The 22,817-nt window shown below is 34.9% G+C and overlaps 1 long non-coding RNA gene across 1 annotated transcript; it reads right to left on the bottom strand.

The window, feature by feature from the left end:
* Positions 1–200: 200 nt before the first annotated feature.
* On the bottom strand, positions 201–21,098 carry LOC135452719 (uncharacterized). The gene is made up of 3 exons (XR_010441687.1): positions 21,050–21,098; positions 2,087–2,383; positions 201–971 (listed from the first exon to the last, which is right to left on the bottom strand). It is a non-coding gene; the product is annotated as an uncharacterized LOC135452719 (long non-coding RNA).
* Positions 21,099–22,817: the final 1,719 nt, after the last annotated feature.

Below are 22,817 nucleotides of genomic sequence, written 5' to 3'. Positions count from 1 at the left end.
AACTTAAATGAGGAAGGAAATTTGTGGAAGATCATCCTCAGACAGTTCAGTTCATCAAAATACATAAAGGTTTTTTGAAATACAGTTGTGTTAGTATATGCCCAGAAAAAATGAAGAAGGACTTCATACTCGATGTGAATCTAAAACATAATGTATTATGAACATTATTTAAACAAAATGGTCTGCCTTACACAGTTCTTGTTACATCACGAACATTGCCTCACTTCCAGGGTTTAAGTCTTGTTTCACAGTACAAACTGCAAAAGTTTCCATCAAATATTATGAAAAAACTATGAGGAAAATAAATATCAGGAGGACTTAGCTGAAGATACATGAAAGTGTAGCTCAAATAAAAAATATGACATCCTATAATCTGATGCTGACATACGATTTGTCAATAGCACTGAGGCAAGATACAGCAATAGCTTCCATTGTCCATTCCCCACCTTTTTTTTTCTACAAAGGAATTGTTCTCCAGGGCATCAATTGAAATCATGTACAAAAGAAATGAGGTTAGTATTATTAATTTACTTTCTTCACAACTGAATAGCCATAGCTTTATTCTCTTATTCCCCTCGGCACTACTTTGTTCCATTCTTTAATAACAGCAAATGTGAAAAATCAGGATTTGTTCTATTCAGCTTCATTTCACTTTGAGTGCTGTAGGAAGATGAGATTTGAAATTGTTCACTGTAATGTATAGGATGTCTGGTGGATTCACTTTACTGATGATGCAGTATCATTTCAGAGGTCTCACTTCAGGATGCATACTTTTATTAGAACATTAAATCTTGAACTCTTGACTCTTTCAGAGTGGCATCCAACAAATTCAAAGGAAGATATGGAAGGAGAATTCCTCTTCAGATAATTTTGTTCTCAGTGTACACACAACTCGTCCGAGAAGAGAAGAGAAGAGAAGAGAAGAGAAGAGAAGAGAAGAGAAGAGAAGAGAAGAGAAGAGAGAATAGAAACTAGATGATAGGAAAGAGTAAAAAAAATATTTATTCTTTCTCACAACTGATCTATTTCATATCTGCTGATGCAGGGTTTGAATTTCTGCCACTGATACAAATGAATTAATAATTTACTTTCTCAGAATTTTCAAGGATGACAAATTAACATGTAAATTAACTACATTTAAAAATATTAGTTGAGTAATAACAACAACTAAACAAAAAGAACTAAATTAAACTCTGAGAAAAACATGTATCTGGGGTAAAATCAAACTATTTTCTTTCATTTGAAAAACAACTAAATTCTTTTAAAACTGAAGTAAGCCACTTTTACATATACCCAAAATGCTTTCATTCCATTTGGAACATTTTATCTGCGTTTGAGAAACATGAAAAAAGAAAACTTGGAAAAGAAAATCTGCTTTCCCAAAGCAAAGGATTAGGTACCATATTGGTTTATCTGAGTCTGGATTGAAGACACTTGAGATGTTAGTTCATATTTGAACTCAAGCGTTTTTTGTTTCTTATCAGTAAAACAGCCTCACTGCTGTTCAGCAGTCACACTGTGAGTTCAGCAGCTTTTCATTAGAAGGCACAAAATAGCCAACAATCTCTTGTTACAAGGTCTTTTAAGACTAAACTATCCAATTAAGAGCTGACACCCAGATTATTTTCCCTTTTAACCCAATAACTGATCCCAAAGACCCCACAATGCGGACTTTTCTGCCCAATTACAAAATGCCACCCAAACCCATGAAGAAGGAAGAAGAAGCATGAAGAAGAAACCCAGGACAACACCCTGCACCCTCCATCTTGCTTCCATCCACAACACACTAAAAATCCTAAAACCTAACTTTCTCACCAAGTGATACACCCACACTACTCTCTATAATCTATTTCATACTTTTGTGGATTCTAGTCTATCTTGAAGTCTAGGAAACTTTCTCCATGAATGAGGGTCAAAGTCAGTGCTTCCCTGGGGGTCAGGGCACCCCAGAGCAGACAGAGAAATATTCCTGGTGCCCTGGGTTTCCACAGTACCCCAAAAAAAAAAAAAAGTCCATGTCATGATCAATGAATATGGAGGTATTCACTAAAGCTGCAAAAGAGCTGTTTTTCATCATTCTTCTTACCTGATTTACAGTAGGGTTGAAAAGGTAGGCTTTCTGTCTCATAAAGTAATAGGCTGATCATGAATTTAAAAATATCCAGGAGTGCTTGATCTGCACTGATCATGCTGATCCACTAAGGAGCTGAATGTCCTTTGGGACTGGTCCAGGTTGTACTCTTCTTTTAGGTAAATGGCTTTAGGCAGTTGAGCATTCCCTGCTCTGATTTCCTCCTGCCCAAGGCTGGAAGTATTTCTGCCTTTCTGAAAAGTGTTCCTGAGTGGTTCCATTCATTCCCGTGGAAATTTTGACAACTGGATCCTAGGGAAGCCCAAGATAGAAAAGCATAAATATATGTTGAGGAAAGAAAATTAGGGAATTTTTTTTCTTATTTCTCTGCATTTTCAGGTCCAGAACTATTTTCAATAGTTTTTCAATAGGCAATGAAACAAGCTCTTCTTGCTGCAGAGAGACACTCTTTATTTTTCTGGAGTTACCATAGAGGGGGTGCTTGAAAGTTGCTAGAACAAATACCTTGGGTAGTGCCTGAAGAGGAAAAAAACCCTTACTGTTTCGTAAGATATTATTTAGTGTGAAGTCAAGAAGATTTTCGTTGAATTCTCATTTAACTCATCTTTACACCTAGATAGTGGAGAAGTAAAACATTTTTTATATTTACCATATGCTATTGGGACTTGGACTTACTTTAGGAAGCTAGAAATATCTGTAAAATCCCCTGAGGAGCTTCTTCTGACTACAGATCACAATTTTAAGGTACTGATAGTCCTTTGTAAGGCAACTTGCAATCTCCTGAGCATACCAAGTAGCTCCAAGTAAGCAAAAGCTGAGTCTTGATAAGAGAAGACAACTGTGTATAGTCACTGAGAATAGGACGTAAAGAATTTCCATCCAGGGTAACGGGAGTATATAAAGAGAAGGATGGAAGTAGTTGGTTTTGATTTTTCTTCTGAAAGAACTACCAAACTCTTAAAAAGTCCCTAAGAGAATAAAGAAATCTCTAGGGTATATCATCTCCTGAAGACTGTAGACAGACTCTCTTCTCTTTAAAAAAGCCAGTCTAAATCACCACAGACACCTGTATGTCATCGAAGCTGTTTCCACAAAGATTTTTCAGTAATCTGACTATTGATTACTTCAGAACACTGAATGTTAGAGTAAGCTGTGAGGATATGGACTTCAAATAAATCTGCAGGAGTAAGATAATTATATAAGGATCACCTCCATTAAGGACAAAGATAGCTTTCTACTCACCTAATGGATGAATTAATACAAGGCTGAAACTTGAAGCCAATATGCATTTTTGAAATTAGTAGTATAAACCATTTTTTGTTGTATCAAAATTTATATGTAATTGAAAATGCTTTAATAACTAATTGTACAGTTTATCTATTATTATTTTTTATGAAAGGTTTTAATTCTATCCTGGACTGAAACCAGGTTTATGAACATCATAATTTTGCAAACAGTTCTGGGTTCCAGCTACAATCACATGGTTAGTCAATTTTGTGATTTCCTTATTTGCAGGGATTTCTTATGAATTTTGAGTCATGAAGAAAGGCCTGGATTTTGTGATCAGGAACACTAAAATAAAATCAGTTAGGCAAATGTACAAAATTAAAACATTTCATCTTATTCACTCTAATTTTTTTGTACTTATTATTTGACTTGGGGTTTAATGATGCTTAAGTGTAACATCTTCTTAGTCACATAGCATTTTATAATGCATAATTGTCTGCTAATTTTGTAGCAAATGTTTAACTTGCACAGTTCAATAATGGATACTAATTTATTTAATCATAAAATGTTTATTTTAAAAACTAAATAAATGCACTGTGATTATACAGCTATCACTTTAATTTTGTAAATGTAATACACATACTAATAAGTATAAGTGATTCATTAAAATGCTGTATCTGATAGTATGAGAGGCTTATATATATGTGTGTTTATATATATATATGTAATGTGTTTGCATACTTTTATCAACATAATGAAATCATACTTGAAAAGGGAAAACAGTTTTGGAAGGTAACACTTTCTAGTGGTAGTTGTATAAGAATTTTTAGAAGCCTGATCATAGAGAGAACCTGTAGAGATAATTTTTAAGGGTGGGATAATAATTTTTTAAAATTGACTTTTCCCTTCCTTTTTAAACCATATAAAGCACTCCAGTCTGGACAACTGGAACAAAAAATACCTTTTAGCAGTTATTTCACATTAAATTCTATCAATACATATAGGGGAGAGATTATAAGATGCTGATATTTGTAGTAAAATGGAAATTGATTTTCAAATGGGAAGAGATATCATGAAACACATAGATTTCCACTTAGAAATTCTGTTACTGTCCCTAATCAATGCTGAATTTTAATTTCACAAGTTTCTGCTTAACTGGATGATATCCTATTCCAGAATATCTTCCATGATGCTTAGATTTCTTACTAAACAATCCTTCTCTCATTTGTATGCAAACTTCCAAATTAATATATTTTTTTCAAATAGTGTTTTAGTTGCTCATTGGCATTTTTTTTAGAAGACAATTACAAAAAAGCACCCCCCAGTTCCCCCAAATATTGCATGAAGCTTCATACAATTTATTTTCTTTACCTAACTTCAATTTGATTTTTGGCAGATTTTTGAAAAATCTTCCTTAGATAGTCTGCAGGAACTTTCTTAGGGTACAGTATACAGTACATGAAATTGAAATAGTGTGTATTTCTGTATAAGAAAATATTAAGCAGGAGTTCTTTGAATTGGTAACTCAAAATGGTAATACATAAGTTTAAAAATTCAGAATGGTAGTAGTATTAAACAAGCAGCTGGCTCTACTTGGCAACTTTAATAGAGCTATTAAAGCTGTCAGTTCCAGACCCTGTAGCTGAAAAATGGTTTTTTAGACCATTATTTACTTGAAAAGTCAATTGGATCTACTGTAAAAATCCCATTTCTACTGTTCTAAGTAGAAATGGGATCTTAGTGAAGATCTGATTTATTTTTTAGGCTATAGGTTGAAAGAAGATATCTTGGAAAGGAAGATGGCAAAAGAAATAGCAAAGTGAGAAGCAGAAATACTCTACTGCACTTGTAGAGCAAACTGTTTATTGCTGCCTAAGATTAGGAGCAAAAGTGCCAAACTTCAGGCTATTTTCTTCTAGAAATGTTCAAAATAATTGTCATGCTCTTTGAAGATCCCACTGCAAGCACATTTGCAAGTAAAAATTCCTCTATAGGCATAAAATAATGCTTTAAGATATAAAACAATTTAAATGGTTGTTCTTCTGGTTCACAGGAACAACTTTTAAGGTATTCCATCCCCTCTAAACATAAGGAGACCTTATAACTATAAGAGATCTATGAGGTAATTGCCTATTCCATTGAAAAGCAAGGCAATATGCATAACTATATAAGCATCCACAGTAAAAATGGTGTGGGTTGTTTTTGTTCTTTTTGATTTTATCCTTTTTAGATATTTTTAAATTCTTTTTAACATGCATTTCAGAATGCTGTCTAATTTCCATCTGTGTTTCTTCAAAGTGAATTTATACAAGCACATTTCTTGCTGTGTGATGAAATGGCCTGGAACACTAAACTAGACCCTTCTCTACCCATAAGATGAGTTATACTCTTATTTATCATTTTTATGTATTACAGACTCTTACTTCACTCTGACACTTGCATTCTGTTCTAAATTAGTTTTATCCATATGTTATTAGGATTGTGACTTGTCACACTTCTACAACTGCTAAAATTAGAATTATGAGAAGAGAGATAATTTTAATATCTCTCATTTTAAAGATAATACTAAATTTTTTGAGGCACTTATGTCATTTCTGGCAATATCCCTTAAAATTTAGACAAGGATTTTATATGATTAAGGTTGGAAAAGGCCTCTCAAGATCATCTCAGCCCATCTCTCCTTGTCCTTCTCTTTTTATGGTTTTATTTTAGATCTTCTTATGTTATGGGGAAAAAATCAGCAATCATGAGTTCGTTATTTAGCTCTGCTTCTACTCTCAATGCAGATGTAATGCAAGAGTCACATGCTAACCCAAATTTTATGTGTGATTCATTTTTTCCCCAGCTTTGCAATGAATATGTATTACGTTAGCACAATAACTGGATGACAGCACTATTTTATAAGAGTTTTTCTGTTATTTATTCCTTCATTAACACCATTTCTCTGTCGAAAAAGGCTCTTTCTTCAGTTCTTAAATATTTTTCCTGTCACATTGAATTGAGTGGAACGTCAAAGAGTCAAATGCATACATACTGTCTTGGTTGAGTCTCCTTTGTGTCCATCCCCCTGGGATGATTACTGCTGCACTCTTAATGCACGGATGAAAAGCTGTCTTGTCTAACATCCAAGACAATCTGCTGTGTGCCGTATGAGACCCATGTACTAAGTTGGTTTGTAATGAAGGCAAAACTCATAGGTTTTGACAGACAGAAATTTGAGACTCCTAGGGAGGAAGTACTTAAAGGATTCTGCTATGCTTATACTATACCAGTGGGAGGGTGTTTAATTTTTGGTTTAGAATAGCAATATTTGCAGGGGTTTTTTTTGTTTTTTTGGGTTTGGTTTGGTTTGGATATTTTTGTTAGGTTGGATGTAATATGGCAATATTACTGAGTACTTTTAGTAAAAGAGAAAAAGTTTCCACAGAACCTTAAGCTTGTAACGATATACATTATTGACACACAGTGAAAATAATAATTTCATAAAATTGCCAGTTCAAATCATCCATGTTTGTAAACTCACAAAAGTTTCAGTAGCCTTTAGAAACTGAAATTCTGTTTTTCAATTTGACCATATTTATTTAATTTTGTCACTAAATGAAGTATTTAAATTATTAGATTTATTCATAAAATAAGTAGCACTACTGTAGATATGCTGTCAAACCAACTAATATGGTCTTTCACATTATTTAGTTACCTACGGAATATTTAATACAGTAACAAATTATTCTTTAACATCAGCAATTATGTCAGAACATAAAGATTAAAGACACAGAGAAAATAATGCTCAATTTTGTAGTTCATAATACAAATAGACTAAAAAGATGACAATTCCTGAAGCCACAATATTTTTGCTATACAACCAAGAGAGATGAGTCAAAAGAAAGTTATGCAGTACTATTTACTCATCCCAGAACTATTGCTTAAGACTGGTTAAAGCTTTTTAATTAGTTAAGAAAATTATGACAGAAAACGTATGTTAGGTGTGCAAATTGTTTGATGGTACAATAAGATAATTACGAAACTGCTGGCAATATTTAAAAGAATAAAAGGAATGAAACACTGTTATTTACAAATCAGGGCTAAAAATTATTTGGAAAAAAGCAGATCTTGAGCACACTCTAGCTTCTACACACCACAGATTATGTAGGTTACAGCACTATATCATCAGGCTTTTACACTGCTGTGATTCTGAAACAGAAGAAGTAATAAGTCTAGAAAGCACTTACCGAATCCACCATCAATATATGATATCAACAACACATTGTCAAGACAACATATTTAGGTATAGAAAAGTAACTTAAGAATTTACTAGAAAACCACTTTAAAATATAACAGACATCGATGAAAAGGAACCTATGGAATTATCCAAATTTTCTGTCTACAAAGACAGAAAAGCATGATTTTAGGTAAGGAAAGATTGTTCAGTTATACAGAAAATTGATTATGTTGAAAACAAGCCTGTAGAATAAGAGAGACAAATAAAATGTACTAAAATCAGTAAAAAGTGTGTGTTATACTGTAACTAAAAAAAGGACAAAAATATAACTTCCTTCTTAATATTCTTTCATGTCAATGAGCAACAACAATTTGGAAAAAAAAAAAGAAAATTCAGAAATTTGGGAAATTAGGTGACTTAAAGAAAATAGCCAAGGATTATATCAGGTGCAGTGCAAACGAAAAAAAGAGAGAAAAAGAAAGCTAACAAATGCTGCAAAAGCAGGGGAAAAAGTCAAGGAGGAAGACAGCTTGGAGGGGAAGATATGAGGGACATGCTATGGATAGTCAAAAAAAGAAAAAAACATTTTCGCAAAGTCAAAGCCATGCAAAGGCATGGCATGCCATCAAGTGCAGGGACATGCACCAAAGATTCCCCTATTGGTCCCCATTGAAATCGCAAGATTCCGTTTCCCTTCCCGAAAGGAAACGAAATTTCCTTTCGGGAAGGGAAACGGAATTTGCGACCCCGAAAAGAAAGGCTTACAAACACTCTGGAAAGAAGATAGGATCAAATGAAATGCAATTGAAAAAAAATCTCAAAAACCCAGAATATAGGTACTTTCAGTGTATTCAAAAAATACGCACTGAGGAAATGAGCTGCATTGCAAAGGACCAAAACTAAGCTCACAGATGTTGCAAAAGCATGGGGAAAAAGTAAAGGAGGAAGACACAACTTGGAGGGGAAGATATGAGGGACATGGCATGAATAGTTAAAAAAAAAAAATTAAATAACAAAGACCAAATTCTTTCCCAAATTCAAATCCATTAAAATTCAAGCATTCCATATGGCATCATGTGCTGGCACATGTAGCAAAACTTGGCCAAAATGGATCCCCACTGAAGGCCAAAACAGAAAATAAGGACTTGCAAACATGCTGTAATGGAGATACCATCAAAGCAATTGCAATTAGATGGAATGAAATTAAAATTTGCGAAATTTGGTAATTATAAGAAAATGGCCTGGTATTATATCAGGTGCAGTGAAATGGACCAAACTATGCCAAAATTAAGCTCACAGATGTTTCTAAATCAGGGGGAAATGTCAAATAGTAAGACACATCATAGGGTGAAGATATGAGGGACATGGCATGGATACATAAATTTAAAAAAGGGCAAACTATCTTTTTCTAATTCAAAGCCATCAAGAGGCATGGCATGCCATTGGCTGTAGGGACATGCACCAAAGATTCCTCTATTGGTCCCAATTGAAGTCACAAGATTCCTTTTCCCTTCCCAAAATTAAATGGAATCCTGCGAACCTTAAAAGAAAGGCCTACAAACACTCTGGAATGGAGATGGGATCAAATGAAATGTTATTGATAAAACCCCAATAAATCCAGAAAACCCAGAGTTTTAATGTCTTAGTAAATGGTCTGTGAGGAAATGTGCTGCAGTGCGGTCCTATGGTGCCAGTATTATGCATGGGTCCTCATTCACATTTTCTGTTTTACCGGTTTTTTTTTTCTGTGTCATTAAAAGTGGCTCTGAAGAGTCAATGTGCAGGTTGGATTTTATTTTCAGCCTGTCGGCACACAGAGACATGGGAGTACATTTTGCTGCTTTTCCTTTTTTGCTTTTGGTTTTGCTCTGCTCTCTTTCTCTTGCTTCTGCTTTGCTTCTGTTTATATGCTAGTTTAGCTAAACAGTCTATATTTCTTCCTGGACTGTTTCTCCTTTTGTTTTTTGAACCAACTTGAACCTGCTCTGGACTGGGACCTGGGAACACCGAGAATTTGCTCCTGGAGGGCTGCAGCAGCTGCCTGGGCGCCAGAGGGACTGAGAACAGAGTAAGCGCCCCTGAGAGAGACTTTCTGAATTTGTCATCTTTTTTTTCAGAGTGGTGAAAGAGTTTTGCCATCCAGTATTGTTCATTTTGTGTGCTGGGGGGGTGCTGTGCCTGTGAAGTAAACAGGTTCTTTCCACTTCTCTCTGAGGAATTCTTCCCGAACTGGTTGGGTGGCGGGGCCATGTGGGTTTGCTTACTGGAGGCACCCCCCTTTGGACATTCTCTCCCAAATTTGCCCTAAACCCAGACTGTAAAGTAACCTGAGAACTAAATATTTCATGATTTTTTTATCATTCTATTACATTGGCAACTAAATACCAAAGCCAGATATTTGTGATACATATGTGATGTAAAATATGAGATGTGATGGCAATATTCATAGACTAGATTCTAAGAATTTGTTTCGACAAACTCATCAGTGATGGCCATCGCTCTGAAATAAACTATGTCATATGCCACTTTGCTTTTACCGGAGAAATAAGGGAAAAACCTGCCCATTTTATTAAATGATTGCCTTTGCTTTGTGACAATAATGCATATAACTACAAATTTAACATTTCATGGAAATTTTTTCCTTTCATTAAAACTGTCAAAAAATATTGTCATTCTAGCACAAAGCCACAACTCCCAGTATTCATTTTTCATTCTCACAATTCAAATTGTCTATTGCCTTGATGTTTCTTACAAGAACTCTTTTTCTGTGCCTAAAGCTTCTCCAAATAATTCAGATTCCAATGTCATATGAGGTCAATATGAAACTGTTCAGTCATAAGAGTGCTTGGGCATATGCAGCCAAAATCAAAGTTCTTCAGCCATAATAAAGTATTTCTTTATCACAAGGGGTCATGAGCTTCTCTTTTATTTATGTAATCAAAATATTCCTGAGAGATATGAAAAGCTTCTAGAATAACTGGCTCTTATGAAGAAAAATGAAATGAAAATAGTACGAATATAGTCCATGCACTATGCAACTAGTAATCACAAATTACGAGGAAGTACAGAATTTCCTGCAATCATCTTCAAACCTATTTGCATTCACAATCAAATTTATGGTAGCAAAAAGAAAGATCACCTAGGGGTGGAAATACTCAAGCTGAAGAATGCAGAAAGGCAACTAATAACAGTTTGAATTTTGACATATGAATTATTTTGTTAGTAGAGTTTTTGCTGGTGTGATATTTTTCCCAATTTTTTGTAAATACTTAAATTTAAAACCTTTGCCTTACAAGTATATTATCAATTTAATTGATAATTAGAGCATGATAGCTAACATGAGATTTTTTCTTTGCTGCAGATATATAATACATGTGCAACATTTGTAAGACTGTTTCCTTCTGGAACTGAAAGATCTCAACAGACTGGTGGAACTTCTTTTGCCCTCTTTTCTTAAAGGAAAAAAAAAAGGACAAATATTAAAGGAAAGATACTTTTAAGAGACCACACCTCAGTCAGAGTCCATCTTTTTTCTTCATTCATGGTCACCAACTGGATAGTCAGGAGCAGGAGAAAATTGAGGGTTTCCTAATTTTTGGAAGCACAGGCACAATGGGATGACATTATTTGTTAATTTAGTGATGCTGTTAGGGGTATTTGCCAAAATATTTCACATTTGTCAAATCCATTTTGAATTAATATTTTGGTAATTGTAGGGAGGATGAAAAGAGTGGGGTTCTTTTTATCTTCTTCAGTTTATTAATCTTATTTTTCATATAGCATCATTTTTGCATATCCATTTCTGTAGCACAGTTTTTTTCAGTACTTTTTTCGTTGTGTAAGAACCCTCAGATCCTTAATGACTCATAACCACTGTCCCATAATACTAGTAAATTTTACATGAGAAAATTAACTTTGTCCCAGTAGTAGAACACTTAAGAACAAGTTGTATTAACTTCACTGAAAAAAACAAAAGCCAAACAGGTCCCATGATCCAGTGGTAGATAAAAAATTCTGAAGGTTTTTTCTTTGCTACTCAGGGTTAAACTTTAGTTTTGAACTGTTACTTGTGATAAATTATTGTTTCTTGTTATTGGAAAGGCATGCTTCACTGCTGCACATTCTTGTTTTTTAAAATATTTGTTAATTAGTTCATGCAAATAAAAAAGTTTTAATAGAGGACTGAAAAAACAGTAAAAAACAAAAGGGAACAGAGAATCAGGAAAATAAAACATACAACATTTGTGACAACCAACTAGAAGGTACATTCTCTTTAAAACTGATGAGATTAATTTTGTTGACTGGATATAAATTCCGATCTCTCCACAAATGCTTTACCTTCAGAGGCAAGCATCAAGAGCAATTGTTTGGTTGTCTTCTGAAAAGCCAAGTCCACCATGTACATTCAGAGAGTGTTTATCAAAGCAATTCATGTACTAAGGCAAGCTATCACAGATCAGCTACTATAAATAGCATCACAGATTATATGTGTATTTTGACACCAGTTGCTCATAAGTAAAGTACCCCATTGCTCAGATTAAGTCTGAGAAGGCTGAGCTTCCAGATTTAAGGCTGCAAGTTATTCTAGATTAAAATAATAAATAAATCTACATTAGGACTGCTGTGACAAAAAGGGAAGGGCTGTGGTGCAGTCTGCTATGTGGCATTCTACAGCTAGTAGTGTATATGCACACTGTGTTACTACTGCTGGAGAAATTAGTGCCAGTGTCTGGGTGCATATTGGTGTGTGACCTTGTGTCCACTCTGGGTTGCACATAGTGCTCCTGCACATGACCTCAGTTACAGTATTTTCACACTCCTTCTGAACTCAAATGAATATTATATGACTTCACATTTACATAGAATTTATTTTTCACTGAAACCCACCCTTCCTGTACACTAAATTTAGGCAGACCCAGCTGGAGGTCCTTGTCCTCCATCAAGAACAAAATTGGGTAAAATTTCCAGGAGGCCACCTATTGAAGTGGAGGGAGAAGACCCACCTTTGTTGGTTCAGCATCGACTCCGTTTATTGACTCAATCAGCCACTTTTGATAACCGTGTTAATTAAGTTCATGCATATTGCAAAACCCGAGCTCATCATAGGTCAGAGATAACACACCAACCCCTCCTTTTGTTTCCAATACCAAGATATGTGTTCTCAAAACTTATTTTTACTTTCCCAAAACAGCTAAAGATAGAATATTTACTTGTTATGAGAAAACTGCCTGAGAACCCTGGTATGCCAGGTTCTCAAGGCTTTCATGTTTGTCACTTTTGCTTTCTCATACCTTATCCAAGGACAAGATATCCACTTGTAATTAAAACCAACCTGAGAACTTCTGCTGTTTACAGAAACAGGCTGTGAGAATTTGCTCCTCACAGCTGCCTTCTAAGCCATTTCTGAAAAAATCTCCAACAGACACCATGGATGGATAAGGTCCTATTGAGCCAACTCAGAGTGAAAAATAGTAGCATTTAGGAGGTGGAAACAAGGGCAGGTGGTATATGTACATAAACATACATCATGTTTTATACAATAATGTATAATAGAAGTATGCTTCCATAAAAGGCTGTTAAAAGGATAAACAATTGGTTCTGGAGTGACAGTTCAGAGAATGTTATACCCTGCCACTGGGAATGACTTTCAGAAAGAGAATAAACACACTATTCCCTTTCTTGTTTCTTTGTTGTTTTTTTTTTCCCAAATATCAGATTAGGCAAAATAATATCTATGAATCTCTCTATATGGGTTTTATTGGTTTGCAGTTTGTGGCAATATAATCCATATTTAATTCAAAAATTAACAGGTTGCACGTGTGCTATTACCAAAGCTTAATATGACTTGATGTTGCTTACCTGAAAAATATTTCCACAATTGTGTTGCTATTGTGTTAAGAATGAGAAATAGAAAAAAAATCCTTTCTGGACAGATTTTTTAAAATACTCATATAGGATTTTATAGGTGATCAAAATTCACTGGCAAAAAAATGTCATAAATTACATTCTACTTAGCAAAACACCAGAAAGAAATCCAGTATGCTTTGTGATGTATTGAAGCAGCCTGTCTTTTTAGAAGTTTTTTGGAGGGCTACAAAAAGATATTTTCAGAAAGGAGCTATTTTATACATCTGAAGAGGTAAAAGGAAAATTTAAAGTATTAGTATCTTCCTGAAGAGACAAGTGTGTCAATCTTAAAAAGATAGGTCAAAACCAATGAAAGGTGAAAACTCACAATTAAATTTACCCTAAGGAGTTATATTTGCTAAAGTCAATTAGAGCAATATTGAAGCAGAGAAAAATATGGGACCAAGGAGAAATTAAGTAGCGGTGAAGTTAGATGATTAAGAACCATTATTTAAGTTTAGGGAAGCCAAAGCAAATTTGAAAATAGTATTTGAGGTCAAAAAATGATTAACAGTAGGAAGATGGGATGGCATGAAGAAAGGAGGCAAAAAGGAATGGAGATTAAGTAGGTGTGATCCAAGGGAGATATAAAGAGATAAAGTGTGAGTTTTTAAAAATAAGTCTAAGTGCAGATTTATAGCTCTATTATTGTGGATGGGAATGACAAACAAAGAGAAGAAGGATTGAAGGAGAAATTAAAAGCCGTAAGGGAAAAAAAAAAGAGAAATTGCAATATAAGAAATAGGATTTTTCTGTTTAAACATTAACTGTTTTTTTGTTTCTTTTGTGGGTTTGTTTGGTTTTGTTGTGGTTTTGTGGGTGTTTTTGGTTTGATTTAAGACTTTTGATTATTTGTTTTGTTTCAGGTTGTGGGTGTTTTGCTTTTTCTTCCCAAGAGTATTCATTTTCTTCTGTTCCTTTTTTTTTACAATAAAGTTTTGGAACCTGGGGACTAGCTTCTCATTCAGGGAGCACCTTGTTTTTTCCTCATGAATAACAATGATTTTTGTTTCTTCTATCCTTATTCTTTTTTCAAATTCTTCTCCCTCTTTGGGGCATAAGCCAACACAATATTCCCTTATTCTTTGCCAGTCTCATCAATGATGCAATTATATGCTATGAACAGAGCTCCAAAACAAAAATTTTAGGAAAACCTGCCAGCATAGAGAACAGAAACTAGGCAGCTCAACAGCAATTAGGCCCCAATGCAATAGATCCATACATAAATTATGGCTATTGTTTGTTTGCTTTTCACTTTCTTGGCAACAACATATTGATTAACAAACAGTGTCTAGCAAGAGATTATAAAAAATTTAAGGAACACAGCATAGCCTATTTTTCATCTCAGACCCCATTTAAACTTATTTATATGTGGTTTCAATAAAGTATAATAATTTGTAATATTTAATATTCAGTAGTTTCTAAGTATTCGTTCTAATTTACTGGTGAAGAAAAAAAATTACCATAATAAAGTTAATCTCTCAATTCAACAACCTGCTAGAAAGAAATGGGAAACTGTTTTGTTTGCATTTCTGTTTCCTCAGGTACCTACTGTTCCTGATTATAATCTTTTCAATGGAAGCAGAAAACTGTATGTACAATTTATTTTCGGCTGGTACTGAAATATAATTTTAAAGATCTTTCCAGTATAGAGCTGTGTACCAGTATTATTCACATTTTAAATGGTCTGGTTTGTAGATTTCATTCACCTGTTGGTGTATTAAATGTTTGCAGACTATGTCCACAATAGAATTTAAATGTAATTATGTTCTGCAAAGAAGGGTGTGAAACTAAGTATCTATTCATTTCAGACTGCATAAGTAATAGAAAAATGAAGAAAGAAAATAATGAGACACTCTATATGTATTTAGAGACAGAAAACATATATTCACTCCTAAAAAATATAAAACACACTGAAACTCCTATTGGTAACTTTCTAAAAGAAAAGACAAGGTGGAAAAGACAGGCATTGACATTCAAAATTAAAAAAAAGGCAAGTTTGGGATGGTGCTCATTCAATCAGACAGTCTGAGTTGACTTTCAATAGAAATCAGTAACTAGGGAAAAATGAACTCTTAGTTTCCTGAGCCTTGTTCTGGTAGGGAACGAGTATGTGGCTGGTGTGTATAACATACTCTAGGAACCGAGACATTTTCTCAGATTTATTAATACGGATACAGACAAAAAGATGAGATACTCCAAATCAGCTGACTATAAAAAAAAATAATTTATAGCTAGAACAGGAGCCTGAAGAGTGACTTGACAACAGATTTTTAATTTGTGCAGGCTTTGCTTAACACAGAATCTAAAGATTTTTCTGACTGTATTCGTAAGGACATGGATTCACCCCATTTACCTTTGGATAGCTCAGTAGTCTTTAAGCTGGGAGCCTAAAATCTTTAAACTGTCTTCGAATTTCCTCTACAAGTCATGAGGAGGGCCATGCCCTTTTCACTTAGAGAGTGAATTTCCCACTGATAGACTCTCTATTCTGGAATGGACTCACTATAAGGCCTCAAACATGCTTGTGAATGTATGCAAACAACATTAGTCTGAAGGTTAATGACTTCAGCAACTTGAAAGCACCATGCAGAATTAAACAATTTTGCCTACAAAGTAGTATCCAAAAATAATGTGAAGAAGTGACCAGCAATGGCAGATGAAAGAGATAATGTTTGATTAAATCATCAATGGTCAAATAAGGGTCATTCAAAAGGCTGGGCCAAGCAACACCCAGGCAAGAGAGTGGTTTTATAAATGCAATGAAATAAAGCAAACTTTAAAGAGAAATGCGCATTGATATCAGAATAACCAGTAAAACACTATTACCTTGTAGAAGCAGAGAGGAATCAACACAGGGAGGACAATAGTCTTGCCCATTTCAGTGAAACAGGGACAGATCATATTGTGATTTGGGCCAGTTCTCATCAATGACCTGAAAAACATGGGTGCCCTCCCCCAGCTGATGTTGAGGTATGGGCACATGAGCAAGATTTCCCTGCTGTAGCTGTGATGAGGTCATTGAAGTACTTGTAGGGTACATTTTCTCTCACTCGGGATGGACATCAGAAATACTGATGTCATCTGAACCACACTCTGAGTTGGCTAACACCATGTAGAATATAGCCTTAAGAAGTGAGCTTTTGACTTTCAGTTTTAGAAAGACTACATGATATTTAAAGAAACCATAGTAAACAAGTAGTAGTACTTTACTTGATAGAGGTGTCCTCTGTTCTCCAAGCAAGGCATTAACCTAAGGTAATGAGGGTGCCAACTAGCTTAATGGTTCTTGCAATCATCTGCTACCAAGAATAGAGCACCTGGAATACCAGGTCGCCTGTCATTTCCTGTGAAATTGTACTTAATAGTTGCTGGATTACTTCATTTTTTTTTCTCTCCTGAGATGTGTAATTATTTTGGTCATGTGAATTTTTCACTATCCATGATGGAAATGAAGGAAATTTGCCATCAAAATTTGAAGAAGGTAAGAAAATAAGGAGTTACTGAAAATGAATACAAAAAAATAAATTAAACATCAAATATATATTCTTTTAGGAAGAGTCCTTGCTATTTGAATACGCTTTGGTATAGGCTGATCCTTGGGTGTTTTTTTCCTTAGGCATAGAAAAAGAACAGAAATAAAATAACTCCTAGTTTTTGTTGCTTTGGTGTTGGGGTTTGTATTTTTGTTGGGATTGGCTTTCTACTATTAACAATCATTTTAGTTTATCTGCAAGGAACAGATTATTTTGTTTGTTGCAGCTTCCAATCACACTTAATAGCAGTGAAAGACATGCATACTTTGTTTTTTTCCGATTTTAAACATATGTGCAACCTATACAAAAATTAGGGAGATAGTTAAACATGACTTGAAGAAGCAGATGCTGAACATGAGTTTAATGAAATGGTTTCAAGTTGGTGCTGCCATGAACATTTATTATTTATACAAGAAAGAACATTTTTTGCCAAGGGAAATTGAGAAATGTGCATTAGCTCAAAATAGCTAATAGAGAATATGATTTCCAATAACTTTTAAATTGCTATATCTATCTTTTTCTATGTGTGATTTTCAGTTTTCTTCTGCTAGTGGATTTTCTATCTCATCTTCCTAATTACACCTGAATTCATTTCCTTGCCCATCACATTGGGCTACAAATCTGCTGCAGTAACTAAGCTCTCTTAAATTACTACCTCCTTTAACTTTGACTTTCCAGTAAGTTACTCCCTAAGGTCACAAGTTAGAAGTATTGGAACATTTATTCCTAGGGAAGAGGAGAGAAATTAAATGGAGTTTGCCAGTCAGGAGACAGTTTGTATTGTATTGCAAGTCCCCAGAGGTCAGCCACAATTTTGCCCATTCCAGATCGTAAATTGTTGTGCAGTGTTCAATATGTTGAGTTTATTTCAGAGGAAAGATTGAAGAGAACATGCCTACGAAGAGAATTCCTTCTGATTGCATTATAGATGTCTAAGTTTCTGTTATGCATTTTTAAAAGATATTAATTTAAAGATTAATATTTATGAATAGGCAATATATATGATAGTTTTCATTAGGAATAAAATTCTACAGGAGAAAAAATATACAATAATAATATTATAGTCAGAGATTTTTTTCAGTCCAAGTGGGTTAGAGGCAATGGACAGGACCTTGAAAGATAGCCCAGGGAGGGAAGAAAACTCTGGTATTCATTTAGTAAACACTATTTTACTATCATGATAGCCAAAGAACAGTTGACAACTGTGCATAGTGCTTTCAAAATTATTCTTTTTAAAATCAGATTTCAGAAAAAAGTTCCTATCAGTACTAGGAACTGATAATTAGCTTAGTCCATTCACAAACAAATTTGTTTAATCTAATATTGCTTTTAAAGCAGAATAAAATTTAAAATTAATACATAGATTAAAAAAAAACCCAAAACATTTAAAGCTTGCCTTTGTTGTTCATAGGTATATTTGGAAGTATTAGGGACATTTCTGGTATAGCTTTTGGTACATTGTGTTTCCTCCTCTTCCTATGCAGCTTTGTGAAAGAATTAAATATTCTTTGAGCTTCCCATGTTACCCCGTGATCCAGAGTGTAATTCCTCAGCAAAAAGATACTGGTACTTTCCATTTAATGTGTTCAGGCTGTGTTTTATGTGAATGAAACTATAGTTGTTTCCTGTGTCTTTTACTTGAATGACAATGTATTTTCTGCAAAGCTGGGAAAATGATTACCTATCTGCTTTTCTTTCCTGAGTTCCAGATTTCTTGGGTTTTTTAATCCCTAACATAGCTTAGTATTAAGTAAAAAATTGTTCCTGATGGTTCTTCAATAACTTTCATTTGCAAAGTACTTAAAATAATTGAATTTTTCATTATTTTTTTTCTTTTTTTTTTCCCCTAGAAGTTGAATTAAAAGCCACATTTGATTTCTTCTTGTGCCCTGGTTGACATGCTTGGAATCTAAAGAAGTTGTAGGGCAAAACATTAACTTACCTCAGGAGCTCCCCTTTCAAATCAATTGACTAGAAATTTGGAAGCTTACTTTGAAAAGTCTGCTACTTTATGGGAAAGAAAATGGGTCTGTTTAAAGGTTCTTCTTTTGACTCTTGAAATTCATTGAAATACTTGTATGAGCAGGGTCTTAGAGGTATCCTTAACTAATAATTTAAATTCAAACGCAAAAAACCAAGACTTTTTGCATTGCTAAATCTATAATTTACAATAAATTAACGACTTACACTATTTTTATGTCTTCGATAATGTTATCATCTTCTTATAAAGAGAAGACTTTAAAAACCAATCATCTATAACCGCAGTTGAAAGAGTGGTGACAAATCAATGGGAGTCAGTGGACAAGCCAAAATAAAATTAATTTTTTGCAAAGGGATTTGCCAAGTGAAGAAATCCATACTAAATATTCCTGAAAAAATGTGTCTCTACTGTTGCCGGCTGTTCTGGTGCATAAACTTTTACAGTAATATTTTTGGCTATGAATATACATCAAAAATTTTTGCAACATCTTAAAATATAATTCATGTTTCTTTAGAATTCTTTGTTTCAGAAATATTTTTCCTTACAATAAACATAGACATCAAGAATAGACACTAAGAGCTGATAATGGCTCAGTTAATATTCTAATTACATCTTTTTTATGAGGCACATAAAATGAGTGGATAAAAACCCCAATACTTTACACTTTTTGCAGCAGAGTACTTAACAATATAAAAAGTATTTAAAGTATGAAAGATACTTTTCTTTATGGCTGCAATCTGAAGTTTAGTATGACCATTCAGAGTGAACACAGAACTTGCTTAAACGCCACCCTCCTGCCTCCTAAATCTATATTTTGAACCATACTGGAAAGTTTTGACATTTTTTCAGCTTGTACTAGATGGTTGTTTAGCCTGGATAAAAGGAGGTTCAGGGGGTCCTTACCACTCTCAACAAATAAAGAAGTAGTGGTGAGGTGGGGTTAGGTCTCTCTTCCCAGGTAATAAGAAATAGAACGAGAGGAAAGGGCCTCAAGTGGCACCAGGGAATGATTAGACTGGATATTAGGAAAACTTTCTTCCACTAAAAGGGTGGTTAGACATTGACACAGGCTGCCCAGGAAGTGTTGGAGCACCATATCTGAAAGTATTTAAAAGATGTGTGGATATGGCGCATGGACATGGTTTAGGAGTGAGTGTTGGCAGTGTTAGGTTAATGACTCGGCTTAATGATCATAAGGACCTTTTCCAACATCAATATTCTGTAATAAAACCGTCCAGGCACAGTAACCATACGTTTTTGATTGGGATGTTAAATCAGTTTTGTGGAAACACATGGAGGAGGCTGGGTATACCTTTGGGAATTGGCTGTGAAACAGGGAATTGTTTTTTCCCACAGCTTTGTGAGACCAGATACCAAATTATTCACCTCTCTTATGTAGTCCCATTTATTTACAGACATCTGCCTTATACTAAGGGCATGATTTTGTATAAATGGGGACTGCCCAGGGGAAAAAACCCCAAAAAAATCAGAAGATGTTTACTATTGTTGTACTAACACCCTTAGCTTTGTTTGCTAGTCAGGGGAAGGAGGAGAAAGAATCCTCTAGGTCAAAATCACTCAGGATATAATTTCCATTGTCCTTTAAAAGCAACCAAACATCCAAATCAAAACTGACCACGTGTGGCAAACCCTCATGGTATGCCAGGGGATGGAGTGGGACAGGAAGATCATCAAGCACAAATCCTGCTAGTTATCTACTAAAATGGGAAAAAAAACCCCTGGCAATATCTCTCTTACCTACTGTGCTGAAGCAACTGAGATTCACAGAAATCCTTTTCATTACCCACACAATCACATTGAACAAACATTCATTTTGTGTTTCTGAAGAGCCATCCCATGAAATACACCTAATCCTACATCTAAGAAAACTTTGGCTTTGTTTCTCAGTATTCAAATCTATTTTAATTGGTAATAAATTAAATTAACCCTCGCTGCCAAGTTGAGTCTGTGCTGTCTGTAACAGCAATTGACAAGTGACTTCCTTGTCTTTGTCTCTATCCAAAAGCTTCTTCATCTCATTTTCTGTTGTAATCATATTGTTGTTATTATATTCCTAAAGTCCATACCTTCTAGCTGGTTCTCTCACACACAGCTCTTCCCAGCAGTGCCATCCCTGGTGGCTTCATCAGAACTCCTCTCAGGTCCTCAACCCACCCCCTTTTATCCTAGTAACCTTCACGAGCCACAGCTGCTGCCCAACTAAGGCCTTCACAGCTGTGGCTCATTTAGAATAACTAGAACTGGGGCAAAGCCACTTATACAGTACATAGATTTTACAGGGACTCCTACTATACTACTATAATTTTCTTCCCTTGTCCCATTGAGAGGCAGGGATGGGAGATTGACTGGGTGGGCATCTGGAAGCTGCCAAGGTGTCTTGGTTTGAAAAGACAGGTGTCTGCTAAGGAAGGCAGGAGCCTCCCCAGAAATGGAAAATGTAACCCTTGTCCCTCCAAGTTGCTATAAATTTTAAATTAATAGGCTCTCAGGCAAAAATATGAGAGTAGGAATAACAGTTTTTTATTAGGAAAATAAAAATAAAATTGCAGTAATACAAAACAACACTGGCAGAGTCAGAATGTGACCTGACACCCTGTGGGTCAGGGTATTGGTAGCAGTCCCATTAAATGGTGGTTGCAGTCCTCCTGGAGTGACAGATGTGGCTCTGTTAAAGCAGATCTTGTAGAAGGGTGTAGTTTTCCTCTGAAGGTCCAGTGGTGGTGTAGATGGGCCTAGTCTTCCTCTGGGAATTCAGTGGGAGAAGGCTGACTATGGTGTTCCAAATCTCAGATTATATCCACGAGGAATGCTTGGCTCATTCCCGTGGGCAGACCATCTCACAGTAGGATGCTGTAATTTTATCAGTCATGCAGTGAGACTCAATGGCCTGTTAACAGAAGATATCTTCCCAGAGGAATGATGGGTCATGGAAGAGGTAAATAGAATTGCCCCACCTTGTTTCAATGGCAGACCCATTAACAGAAGATAACTGCCCCACCTGGTTCTAAGAGATGGCAATAGAATACACACTCCCAACCACATCTTGCATTGCAACCTAAGACACAAGGTCAACACATCACAAGCATGTATACAGTCACAACTATATGCTTAGTGCATTGTCTTCTCCCCCTAAAATACTATATCCACCCATTTTGGAACTATGGCTTTATGAAGAAAAAGGTTTGCAATGCATTCTTCAAGGGACTATTCAAAGCTAAGCCCGCAAAGCTGTGTAAACTTGACTCCTACCAGTGACTGCTGATTAAAGAACTTGAAATGGCCAGACCTCTATGTCAGTGCCTTGAGAAGAGAAGGCTCCTGAAATAAGAGAAAGTGAATTAAATGCAAGACATTTAAAAAATAAGAAAACCAAGGATAAAATTATTAAATAGGGTCATAAACATATTAAAATAGTTATTAAATTATAAAATTATGAAATTAAAAAATATTTTTGCTTGCTATGTTAATTTCCCGTCAATTGTGTTCTAAAAAATGCTTTGATACCTTTTCTCAAAAGAAACCAGTCTAATAAATACATGAAAATCTTCTAAATTGCATCATGTCTTGAATGCTGTTTATTCTTGTGGTTCCATATTTCAAAAATGTTTTGTAACTTCATTATTACATAAATATATTATGAATTCTATTTTTATAGCATCTGTTTTCATATTGCTTATAACCTTGTGTCACACAAAGTGAAGAAAAACAAAGCAACATCTTCAAAATTCCTTCAAAATTGTACTTTAGTGAAAAGGAGTGTAGTTTTAAAAAAAAATCTGAATAACAGGTAAGGTAGGATGTGCTGTGTTCTATGCTAGAAAAAATGCCAGAAAT

This window comes from Zonotrichia leucophrys, chromosome 1, assembly GCF_028769735.1.
Source record: "Zonotrichia leucophrys gambelii isolate GWCS_2022_RI chromosome 1, RI_Zleu_2.0, whole genome shotgun sequence".
Taxonomy (NCBI): domain Eukaryota; kingdom Metazoa; phylum Chordata; class Aves; order Passeriformes; family Passerellidae; genus Zonotrichia; species Zonotrichia leucophrys.
This window is presented reverse-complemented; position numbering and strand designations above follow the sequence as displayed.